Source organism: Pogona vitticeps, chromosome 6 (assembly GCF_051106095.1).
Source record: "Pogona vitticeps strain Pit_001003342236 chromosome 6, PviZW2.1, whole genome shotgun sequence".
NCBI classification, from domain to species: Eukaryota; Metazoa; Chordata; class Lepidosauria; order Squamata; family Agamidae; genus Pogona; species Pogona vitticeps.
The window spans coordinates 53,118,414-53,131,541 of NC_135788.1; the positions used below are offsets into that span (position 1 = coordinate 53,118,414).

At 37.8% G+C, this 13,128-nt stretch overlaps 1 long non-coding RNA gene across 3 annotated transcripts in view; it reads right to left on the reverse strand.

Moving 5' to 3' along the window:
• LOC140708199 (uncharacterized) overlaps positions 1-13,128 on the reverse strand; it is a 33,752-nt gene that overhangs the window by 15,532 nt on the left and 5,092 nt on the right. For 2 of the 3 annotated variants that reach the window (XR_013537318.1, XR_013537319.1), the window contains exons 1-2: positions 9,124-9,809; positions 7,953-8,038 (exon numbers count right to left, since the gene is read on the reverse strand). The exons of the other annotated variant lie outside the window; for it this stretch is intronic. This is a non-coding gene — a long non-coding RNA (uncharacterized LOC140708199). Of the gene's footprint in view, positions 1-7,952; positions 8,039-9,123; positions 9,810-13,128 lie in introns of those variants that run through there. 3 annotated transcript variants of the gene reach the window in all.

Consider the following 13,128-nt stretch of genomic DNA (forward strand, 5'->3'; position numbering starts at 1 on the left):
ATTTTCAATATCATTCAAAACACAAAAGTAGACATTTAAACTATATGTAGTTTTTAATCATTTATGATGATCTTTGTCACAGCACTTCGATTTTCACTTGTGTGAATCATCACCGACAGATTTATATCACGAACCAATTGTTTATTAACAAGGCTGCTGAACATTTAATGGATTATAATGCTTAATATTTATTGAACATTCACAGTCCTCCATAAATATCCAAAGTGTTCAAAGAGAAAATGACATAACAGCAATGGAATTTCCAACACATTGATGTAAAAAGTAAATATAATAGTTGGCTTTACTTTTATTAATAACAATTAGACTTATGCTGTAGAGATTGTCATGATAAATGAAGTGGAAAGAGTGCAGAAAGACCTTTTTGTGATACATTCATAGGCTGCTTTTCTGGAATACTCTTCCTCTACTTTTTTGGCCACATTAATATCACATCCTTCCATCTCCTCTCCACTTTTTTTTCATCACAACAAATACATAGGAGAGGTCAGGTGGAAGAATGTGGCTGCTACAAGGTCAATTGGTGACTTTCAAGGTCAAGTTGGGATTTGAAGCCAGGTGTCCTCAGTCTTATTCCAGTAGTCTAATCACTACACCACACACTCTGTTTGCTGGAATTGTGAGAGGAAGAGTGAAATTCAAAAGAATAAAGGTTTTCATAGTTTTGAAAAGCATAATCTAAGTGAGTTTTCATTAATTAATATAGTAGGGCTCTCATATCCCTTGAATCAATATCTGTGGTTTCAGTTATCCATGGTTTATTGCATCCCTATATACAACATACAAGCAGTGCGCCTTGTGGCCTTTGTCCTACTTCCCTGTATGTTGTATATAGGGTTCACTATTATCCGTGGTTTCAGACATTCGCAGTAGTTCATGGAACGGATTTCCCCATGGATACAGGGGTCCTATTGTAATTAAATCTGTATAAATTTGCACACAATTAAGAATTGTGAACAAAAATGTACCATATTCTTTTTTTTGTTTGTTTTCAGGTTTCATGAGTGTATAGCAACAGCAGTCTCACTTAGTGAGCGGTCTCACTAACTCCTCTTCTATCTTTCTCTACTTACGTGCTTCAGACCTGTGCACTCTTTCCCGTGAATAAGCTTCAATGAATACAGTGAAATTTGCTTTAAAATAAACATGCATACAAGTCTGTAACTCATTTTATGGCAATGTCTTTATCTGCACTAGTTGCCAGGCCAGCAGCACCCCATTCTCTGAGGTTTCAGGGGCAAAGCTTGAGACTTTGAGTGGGCAGCTGCTGGAAGAGGCGGAGAAAGAAAGCCCATGCTCCTGCTGAGACTGGACGGTCATGCAAAGAGCAGGAAACAAGCAGCACATGCTGGCTAGTGAGGGGCCGGCGGCCTGGGTGGGTGGGAAGGGAGCATGCAGCACTTCTAGTGCTGCGCTGACGACTTGTGACAATTTGCTCCCATCTCCACTGGCAACCCTAGTCTACGCAGACAGAAACATATAAAGATGAACGAACACACACGTACATCTTACTTTTAAAAAAATTATCTGATCGATTGGTTAATTAACTAATTAACAATTAATTGTTGCTTTTCTAACAAATGACTACAAATACTTCTGTTACTGCTGAAGTATTAAAAATCTGCTCTTGCAGGGAAAAGGAACTGACTAAATAAACGCCACTTTTGGAATGGCAGGGACACACAAGTGAATGCAACCAAAAGGGGCTAAAGCTGCTTTACACAACAGGAAATAAACCCATTACCATTCAGGACATTAATTTCATGGAGAACTGGGGCCTCTGCTAAATACCACTTTCTTTAGGTTAAACATAATAGGAAGATCTTTCTGTAGGAGGTAGATATTTGTGCTTTCTCAAATTTTACAGAATGTATGACCTTTTATCTTTTATCCTCTTTTTTGGCATGGTCTGTGATGTTTTGTCTATTGTATCTTTGGTCCTACAGTTTTCTCTATTAAAATATTCTCATATTTAATCCTTTAGTGTATTTCTTGGGATAATTCATTGTTATTCACTGGTAAAATGATACTACCTTGTGATATTATATAAACAGATTTCCAAATTTTCAATAATTCCTTATATTGTCTGGGGGTGTTCATTGTTTTCTAACATGGTGGATGAAATCCTATTTTTTAATGCAAAAGTATAACATATACATAAATTATATATTATATGTATGTGTGTTTATATATAATATAATATAATACAATATAATATAATATAATATAATATAATATAATATAATACAGTGGTGCCTCACTAGATGATGATAATCCATTCCACTGAAATTGCTGTTTAGCGAAATCTTCGTCTAGCGAAAAGCAAATCGTCATCTAGCAAAAATCGGTTTGCGAAGCAGGGACCAAACATTGTCCAGCAAAATTCCCCCATAGGAATCACTGTTTTGCGAATCGCTATAGAGATCGCAAAAAAGTCAATGTCTAGCGAAAAAACTGTCATGCGGGGTAACTGTCTAGCGAGGCACCACTGTAATATAAAGTTAGGTCCACAAATGTTGTTATTTGTTTACAAAAATTAATTTAAGTTACAGTTAAATAATGAATATGTGCTTAAAGTGAGGTCTCTCAGTTTTCATTTGAGGGTATTCACATCTAAATTGGAGGAAGGGTTTAGCAACTACAGTTCTTTAATATATAGCAATGAACCCAAAAGTAATTGGGCAATTGACTCAAACACTGTTTCATGGACAAGTGTGGGCTATACTGAGAAAGCAACCCAGGAGTTTTTTAAGGCAAAGAAGTGGAATATTCTGCAATGGCCAAGTCAATCACCTGATCTCAGTGTGATTGAACATGCATTTCACTTGCTGAAGACAAAAACTGAGGCAGAAAGACCCATGACCAAACAACTGAAGACAGCTGCAGTAAAGGCCTGGCAAAACATCACAAAGAAGGAAACTCAGCGTTTGGCGATGTCTATGTGTTCCAGACTTCAAGCAGTCATTGACTGCAAAGGATTCTCAACAAAGTATTAAAGATGAACATTTTATTTATGATTGTGTTAATTTGTCCAGTTACATTTGAGCCCCTGAAATAAGGGGACAGTGTATGAAAATGGTTGCAATTCCTAAATGTTTCATACAATATTTTTGTTCAATGCCTTGAATTAAAGATGAAAGTCTGCACTTCAATTGCATCTCAGTTGTTTCATTTCAAATCCATTATGGTGGTGTACAGAGCTAGATGTATGAAAATTATGTCACTGTCCAATTATTTCCAGACATAACTACATGATTCAACAAACATAATCTTTCTGAAGTTTTAGAAGAGGTAGCCATTTTAGTCTGCGCTAGCATATTGGGTAAAAACAAAATAAAAAGTAAAAAGTAAAAAAAACCACTGTAGCACCTTAAATACTAACTGCTATATTTCTGAAATCCACCAGAGCAGTCTACAAAATGTTCAAAAAGAACACAATGAGCATAGAACAACCACAAGAACAAAAACCAAAAACAATGACAATAGCAGATTTAAATATTATTTTAAAAGCCAAGCTAAATGGTTTTTGACTTCTCATATTGAATGGAGAGTGGGGAGTAGCTGCAACTCCCGAAGGAATGTGTTCCAGTGTTTCAGAGTATGCAAATATGAGGTTTTTCACCACAAATATCTCTTGCAAGGGTGGTGCTTGAAAAAAGTCTCTCCTACTGATTTCTAGCAAGATAAATGATCTCTCAGACAGCTGCACAGATCACCAGACCCTATGCTATTTAGCGCTTTAAAGGTGCAAACCAAGCATGCTTTGGATCCAGATTTAGTAATATTCAGAACATACCAACTGAAATCCATGAGGCAAGCTAATTGTATCTTACTAAATCTCATCAGATTCAATGGGGAAGTATGACTCAACACATTGTATTTGTGAGGGAATTGTGACTTTTCATAAGTTAAACATCCTTGAGGACGCAATGAAGGAAAGAAGGCTGTCTACAGTTTTGACAAGTCATTAACCACAAACATGTTAGGCTGGCTTAACATGTATAAGAACTGTATTTTTATACCATTCAAGTTCCTTAAAAACATTTAAAATCCCAATACACTCCCATATCTTTTCTAATGCCACTTTATTTGTTATACTTTGATTAGGATTGTGGGTTTAGTTTGTATTTTATTATCATTGGGAACTTGAGTGCCATTTCCTGCAGAACAGCATAACATCACGTAAATATTTTTTTAAAAAAGAAAATGCAATGGAAAGCTTTCACATTCAAGACATCTACTACTTATTCAGTAGCCAAAATTTATTCTAGTTACAGAATTTTGATTTTACATTTGGAATTCTTTGAGGCCCAAATTTCTGAAAACCTCTTCTATGACATTTTCCAGAAGCTATTCGTGCACAAGCAAAGGAAGGTCTAAATAAACCGTCTTCAATCTACCCAAATGCTCTTATCTCTATTTCTATTTCTAAGGTCAGTGGAAAACATGGCAAAATGATTATGCAGGAAGTAGCTCCAAGGAATTATCTTATTTGTCAAAGCAATAACAGTGAATTCAATATGTGTAAATCTCTTCTCCCAGTGCAATGGAGTGGTGCCTTTTAGTAGTAGAAAGACTTCGAAAGGAACTGTTTGCAAGGCAGCTTGTCTTGTGAGGCTGTTTGTGGCTGATACATCCTTCTAAATATAAGATCCCAACTCTCCATAGGACACTTTAATAGCTATGGGAGAACTCACCTAGTACATCAAATTGATTATACTAGCTAAAGCAGGGCACAAAAGTAGTAAGGAAGGCAGTGTGAATTCTATTATTCTTAAGAAGCGCCAAATTTAGCACTGGGCAAAGAATTTCACATGTTGATGGTCTCAGCTTTATTCATGAAAGAAAGTTTGCCTCATTGAACCAAACTTCTAGCCCATGTAGCATACAACTGTCTTTTCCAGGGCTCCTGACCCCACTGCCTTCCTTCCTGCCTGCCTGATACACATGCCCTGAAGGTTATAGTGCCAGTCAGGCATTATACTAGCTAGCATTCTTAACAGGGTTAAAGGGAAACAGCTAGCCCTGAATACCTCTGTTGTCACTCTGCTCACAGTTCTGCTGTCAAGTCTAAAGACAGGAGCATTGTTTCTCATGTGTAAGCTCTACAGAAGCAAGAACCCCGATTTTCAACTTCTTCCTCAAACTCGAAACTGAAGCAGTGAGCATAGTGAGAAAAGAGAGCAGAAGAGCTGGGCACTCTCCCATCTTTGTTCAGAATGCTGATTAATGTAATGCCTGAACAGGGCTCATTTGTTGTGGCTTCATACCCATGGTGGGCAAGGCCAGGGCCAATAGTAGATGGAGCCATCTCCTCCTCCTCCTCCTCCTCCTCCTCCTCCTCCTCCTCCTCCTCCTCTTCTTCTTCTTCTTCTTCTTCTTCTTCTTCTTCTTCTTCTTCTTCTTCTTCTTCTTCTTCTTCTTCTTCTTCTTCTTCTTCTTCTTCTTCTTCTTCTTATTATTATTATTATTATTATTATTATTATTATTATTATTTCTCCCTCTTTCCTGGGCCAACCTGGCCTAGGGGTAAGACTAAATCTCAACAGTGTTTGGTTTGTCATCAGGACAGGCAGTCTTGACATGTCGGAGGTTCTCCAGCTCTCACAAGAGTTCTCATTGCCAGCCTGATCATGACAGAACATGTGCTTCCCTCCCCCATTGCATTTTCTGCATTTTGCACAAAATGTGACAGCACAAAAATACTACAGTATCTTTGGTGAACAGATGCCTTGCCCAAATGTGGAAACTGTACTTGGTGAAACTTTAAGAGCCAGAGTGGGTGAGAGAGAAATGAGCAGGACTTCTCATGGTCCAATGTGAAACTTCAAATGGTCTATATTGGGGTAGACATGTTGTGGCTTTATAGATGTTGCTGAGCTGCAATTTCTATGTCTAACCAATATAACTAATGATGAGGGATCATGAGAGCTGTTGCACAACACTGTAAGGATTATCACACATTCCCATTCCAATTGTTCCATTATGTATTTAGCAGATCAGATCAAATTGCGAATTTGTGGAAATTTGCTACAGGTATAGGATTTGTAAAATTTATTGCAGAGAATGGGCATTTATAATATAAAATGTGGATTTCTTTCTTTCTTTCCTTATTTCTACCAAGTACATACTGCGCTTGCCACTACATCCTTTTCTCCTGGCCTACATGACTAACCATCTCCCTTCAATCATTGTTTAATATCACATCTGTAGTCATACACACCATAGTAAATTCTAAACCAATTCCCTTTTATCAGGCCTAGAAAATCAGTTCTCTAGTTTCTCGCCCTTAAAAAATGCAGCTACATCCAAATGCAAGAAAAATGTGTTTACTGTGCATTAGGAGTTTTTTTTAAAACCAATCACATTATTATGTGTTTTTTCCTTCAAACAGACTGTAGGCTCTTTCACCCATAAGGAAGACAAAAATACTCTCCATAGCTATTATCTAAGTCCTGTGATTTTTCTCTGTGATGTGGAGCTCTTTTCCTTCAATCTCAGCTTTGATAACAATAATATTTTGATAATATGATTACCTCTTTAGTTACATGTTGATATCCTAAACACAGCCAACACTCAAGGGCAGTACATTATTATGAAAATTCATATCAGAACAAAATATTTCTCATACTAGGAGTTTCAGAAATGATGAGGTAACTTAAAAGCCCATAGACACAAGATCTCCAATCCATATAGTCAAGCAACTGGGATTTTACAGCCTCATCTTTACTGTATTGACTTGAAAGTAAGTCCCATGACTGTTAGTGGAATTTTCTCCTTAGCACACGTTGCTTAGGATTACAGCCTCCAGCCAAACACCTCCTCAGTGTCAGACTGGGATGCTTCCCTTCTGGAAAACATTAACTCACTCAGCTTTGCCAAAATAATAGGATTTAAACTTATGTTTACTGACTGCCATCACATTTAGAGCTAAAGACAGTTCACAGTGAGTAAAGTCATCTTTCATTCATCTTCCAGTGTTTGTTTGTGGGTTTTTTTTTTTTTTGCATCTGATAAACAAAACCGGACAACAACTTCCTAGGAAAGGTAACACCTACAGCAATGACTACTCCTTCCAGCAGTACAACAGAGTACAGAGAAGGAGAGAGGGAAACGGGGACAGCAGAAAGTCGGGAAACAGCAAAACACTCTGATAGTATCACCATCCAATTGGTGGGCTTGGCTCCACTTACCCCAGTTGTGTGCCCCTGACAAATTATTCCCCCCTCCAAAGAACAAATATAAGGCTCCACCTGCTGTGTTATAAAAAACAGTGAACTAGGGGGACCTAGTTCAGCACCCTTACGTTTCATGTTAGATTAAATCTCAGTACCTGATCCAGCCTTGTGCTTTCCAGTACAGCAATTGTACAGCTTTAGAACTGTGTGGTAGGGAAGCAGAACCACTGCCAATACCAGTCCTCTTAGTTTGGGGGGAGAGGGTGCTGCCCCACCAAAAAGGAAACTAGTAACAAATCAATCTGCTTGCTGGCATCCCCATCGCCCCCCCCCCAAAATCAGCTGCAAAGGATATTACAAGGAAGTACGTCTGGCATGCTTTTAGGGTTGCTACTCTCTTTACAAAGAAAAATCCCCTCCTGACACAACTCTTAATTGGCTCTCTTCTGCAGTTCGAGCTCAGGCTTATTCAAGGCCTCTAGTACTGTGCAGAAATTGGGAGGCTTTGCTGCATAATTTATATGCCTGCCCTTAACAATATTCCAAATCACTATGGCACAGTTATCAGCTGAGAGGGTACACTCATGTACACCTGACACACACACAAAATATCCTACTGTCAGACTCTGTTGGGACTGAGTAAGTACCTATATGTATCCAAAGGTAAAGTGTAGGAAATAACATGGGGCAGCCATTTAGTTAAACATTCATCTCTTTCCTCAAGGGCAAGGGAAAGATAGATTGGGATCTACTCACTGTGATCTGTAGTAAATCAGCAAGGGTTAGTTTGACCCTGGAAGGCCTAGCCCCATTAAAATACTTTCTGTGATGGAAAGCCACACCTGCAGTAAAAGTGATACACATTTTAGGTTTCCTCCTTAACTTCATGGGTACAGAAGTACAAGTACAGAAGTGAGATATTTGCTACCATAAGTCAGTTGGGAGGCTACCTTCAAATAAGTATAAATTTTCTAGCCTGGTATATGGCTCCAATCTGTAGTGAAAAATGTGCTTCCATGTACTTGAATGCCTTACATATAACAGATAAAGGAAGGGGTTCATGCCCATCCCTCTCTCTTCCTACAGTCTTATGATGTTGATAATTGATTTCAGAAGTCAATGCAGTCAAAGTCTCTCAAAGACTTAGCAGATGAGGCAGGATATGAATGTCATAATAAACTGTAGTTCCACAGATTTCCTTGATCTTTCTTTTGGACATACAGCCACAAAGCCATGCTGGTTAGGGGAGTATGGGAGTTATGGTTCAATCGCTAGCTAGGATATGACTCACTTAATCTAAAACACAACATAAATAATTATGATAATTAACACATCACTGTTCTAAGTATTGACAACATCATTCCTGCATCTTCACAAGTCAAATTTTGTACAAGGAATAATTTAGATTTTGGTCACTAACTTATTTTTCAGTCATGAAAACAGATCAAAAAAGGATTAACATTGTATCCTATCATTTCATGGAAAAAAATTAATTCATGGGCCATCTAATAAAAAAAAAGAAGTGCCTTTTCTTTGCCTCTCTCTACAAATGAAGACAACAGAATTTTGTAGCATTTTAAGGACTAACTAATCCATTATGGCATAAGCTCCGATGGACCAGAGACTTCTTTGCAATCATTAATTTCAAGTAGCAGGTTGACATTCATTCATTCATTCGTTTTATTTAATTTATATATTGCCCCATTAGTACTAGAGCACTATTCTGCGAGGTTTACAAGCAGTTAAAAATAAACTCTACAAAAAGTAAAAATTAAATTACAATACAAATCGCAATAGCACAGAACATAAAAAGCAGTGGCACCATAACAAATTTTCAATGTTACTGGGAGAGGGTGGCAGTGCAGAATGCTAAGCAATGAGGGTGGAGGGAAATAAAACGAAGTAACAGGAAAAAAGTGAGAATTACCTTAACATTTAGTTACAATCCCATATATATTTACGGGGGAACAGGTCAGGACAAGTAGCAGGGCTGAGACTGAAAGAAGAACAGATCTGTGTTGGCTGGCCCCAGTGATACACTGTTGTTAACACCAGGCAAGAAACCTGTGTACTTTTCTGACAGATACTATACATATTTTCCTGAGAAGAATTTTAATATCCTTTGATGGGAGTGGTTTGCAAGAGAGCACGTGGAAGGCTGCTGTCTCTTGAGAAGCAATATAGCTTGAACTGCATTGAAAACCCATAACAGATGTTCCAAAAATGCAGCAGGAAAGAATGAAATGCATGTTTGGGAGGTACAATGGCAGTAGCATCTTGCTCAGAATACCCTGAAAGTATATTTCAGTTTTTCTTCTATAATAAACAAGCAAGGCAGAAAATATACCTGTTCCTGCTTCTTTATTCTTAATTTATTTATTTTTTACTTTATTCATCAGATTTTTAATAAAACCACAAACATTACAAATAAAAATGTCAGGACAAACACATGTAATAAATGGTTCATGACAAGCTCACAGAAATTCAAGGAGTCTCCCATCACTGTATTTGCAAAACAAACTTTCCCATGATTATCCCTTCTTCATAGGGTCCTAGCCTTTAAAACTAAAGTAATGTTAAAGTCTGTTGAGTTCTACATCAATAGATATTTTAAGGTGACTTCTAAAATGATGAAAAGCAATCAGTCACTGTTTCTCTTGCTAATAGTTTGTTGCTAAGCCACTTACACCATTGAACAGTTAAAAAGAGGGAGTCTTAAAGCACAGTGGTCCTTTTTCACAGCAGATCATGTATTTTTGAATTATGGAGGCATGTGTTCCATTCAGAAGTATGAAGTAAAAAATATCCAACATTTTTCTTGCATGGAGGAGGTACAGTACAACAGAATGGCTTCTCTCCTTGCAATAAATGGCATTTTTTAAAAAAAATTCATGCAGACATTATAACAAAGCAAACTGTTACAAATACTACCAGAGTGATGCAGCTAAGGGGAGTGGTTTGGCAGTTGTTATCCAGACAAAAGAGCTGCTGACATCAATGAAAGTTTGGTCTGATTAAGGGCTTAAGGATTAGACCAGCAGAATGGCATGAAGAAGCAGAAGAAAAACAAAAAAGACTATGGCATGTAAGGATTAGTTAGTAGCTGACTGGAAAAATGGAGAGCCTATCCAGCAGGAGAGTTGGCACCTAAAGCAAGATATGTTGCCTTGAATAGAGATGAAAAATGAGAGATTTGATTTCCTGTAAAAACCTGGAATTTTATAAATATTTATTTAGTATCTGAAAAAGGACAAGAAAGGGTGCGGGGAAAGAGCGTCATGTGCCATAGAGCATGATATGTACGAATGGTACTGTATTTCCCCGAAAATAAGACAGGGTCTTATATTAATTTTTGCTCCAAAAATGCATTAGGGCTTATTTTCAGGGGATGTTTTATTTTACAGTCATGTCATCTTCTTCTGATTGCTGCACAATGCTGCACAATGGTGGAGGGTGGGGTTTCACTTAATTGGGGCTTATTTTTGGGGTAGGGCTTATATTACAGGCATCCTGAAAACTCCTACTAGGGCTTATTCTCAGGTTAGGTCTTATTTTTGGGGAAACAGGATATGTATTTCAGGGTGCTAGATATTATATCCGCACAGGCATTTATATAAACAAATGAACTTGCTCTAACTGGATGCTTTTTCTATGAGCATGGGATTACTTAATGGGGAAGGGATCTTTATTTGCTGCCAATATCCTAATCAATAATACAATTCTTAATAAACATGAAAATTATATAGAGTTCCTTTTTTAAGAAAAATATTTCTCCATTTTTTAAATTTCCAATACTAGCACTGATATGCCTGTATAAATGACAATGTTATTCTTCTTGACTATACTTGACTATACTGCTAGTATAAATTTTCAGGATTGGGTCATAAGTGTTAGAACTGTATTTTATTTCTAATGGGCTGGGTCCAGACTTACCCATCCTTATAGTAGACTCATTAAAATTAGTCATGGCCTCAATTCACCTCCATCTAAAGACAAATATTATGTCCGGATCTAACATGTAATCTTAGTCCAGCAAAGCATTTATGTTCTAACTACATGTAGGAGTAGCTGTATTGGCTGTACAAAAAAATTCCAAAATCCCTACTTTGATAATACCTTTGTTACATTGACCAAATATTATAGGAAACAAGTTAGACATGCATGTATTTAAACACAGAGTTGCATCATTCATATCTATGGAATGTGTGTGCATGTTCCTCCCTTCCTCCATTTTTTCTTTCAGCTAGCCTAGGCCATTTCTGAAGTGGTGGAACAGACTTTATGAATTAGGGTCATGGATGATGGTGGAGTCATATCCTTGGCTAGAACTTGTTCAGTCCTGCATTTGAAGATAGAAATCTGCCTGGTATTATGTATCACTTAGCCCTTTTTCTCACTGCTTTTAAAATTCCAAGGGACTGTCCATGTGCTACAATTATGGGAAGAACAAACATGGGCAAAGTTATATCCTTGGACTCCAATTCCCCAAATACTGCATGACTAGCAAGATCAATAGCTTTGCTGGTTGGGGTAATTCTGGGAGTTGTAGTAATAAAAGTGGTAACTGTTCTTACCTATATGGAACAGTTTATCAAGACTATGGGAATGTGCCTAGAGAGATGCCGAAACAAGGAAATCAACAGAGAAACTTAATACATGACTGTATGCATGTGAGCTGCTGTATGCGTAACAAGAGGCTGGTTCAGGGCAACTCTCCTCGACAAGTGTGTTCTTTTCTTTCAGACTGCAGCTTTCAGTTGGAAAATACCTGCCCACACTTCTTACTCAACTGGCTGCCCATAATTTTGTTGTTTAGTCGTTAAGTCATATCCGACTCTTTGTGACCCCATGGACCAAAGCATGCCAGGCCCTCCTGTCTTCCACTGCCTCCCAAAGTTGGGTCAAATTCATGTTGGTGGCTTCAATGACACTGTCCATCCATCTCGTCCTCTGTCGTCCCCTTCTCCTCCTGCCTTCACACTTTCCCAACATCAGGGTCTTTTCAGGGAGTCTTCTTATAATGGCTGCCCATAATAAGGTCATGCAAAATGCAACTCTGTGTTAACATTCCCTTTGCATCCAGATCTCAGTGAAGTTAAATCAACATAACCAAGGAAATGTAAACAGACTCCAAGATATTAAGCTTACAGCATTGTTTGGAAGATGTGTGCATGTGGAGCTTTGGTTTTTTTCTATAATAATAATAATAATAAAAAAATCTCAAGGTCCACCCAGGAAAGCTGAACAACCTTTTAAAAACACATGGTATATACTTGTTTACTTTAATTAGTAAACGCTTCTCTTTAGAACTGTGTGTTACAGCAGCAAAATTAAAAGGCTAAAATCAAATCAACAAAACATTTGGCAAAACAAATGAGCATCTGAACCTAAACATTTCCATGGATGTAGTTACGCTAATCTCAAGGCTTCCATCAAATTGGTTGGGAGAGCGCAAATGCACCTCTTCCATGCACAGAACTATTCTTTTGCCCTCCTGGCATGCGATGAAAATGTGCCACTACCTTGAGGCACTCTAGTTTTGCTTTCACATCTCCTCTTTGTAAGAATTTACATCCAGTGCTGCATTACACGCATATGTGTGTCAGGTAATTAATCAATAACCAGCCTCTTTATCTATCATATTCATCACCCATGGCAGGTAGATTCCCCTTCTGGTTTACTTGCAGGTTCTACATGTCACACACGAAATATAACACAGAGCCTATTCAAAAACATGTTTACTTAGCAGCAAGTCCCATTGTGTTCAATGAAACCTGCATTCCTGACCATCATGATAGAGACAGCACAAGATTCAATGCAGTTTTAGAAAGGGAGTGGATGTGTGAGAAACATCAGTCATAAACCACACACAGAAATACACACATAAGCTAACCAACACGTTTCTCTACCAGGAACAAAAAGGTGTGTTGTC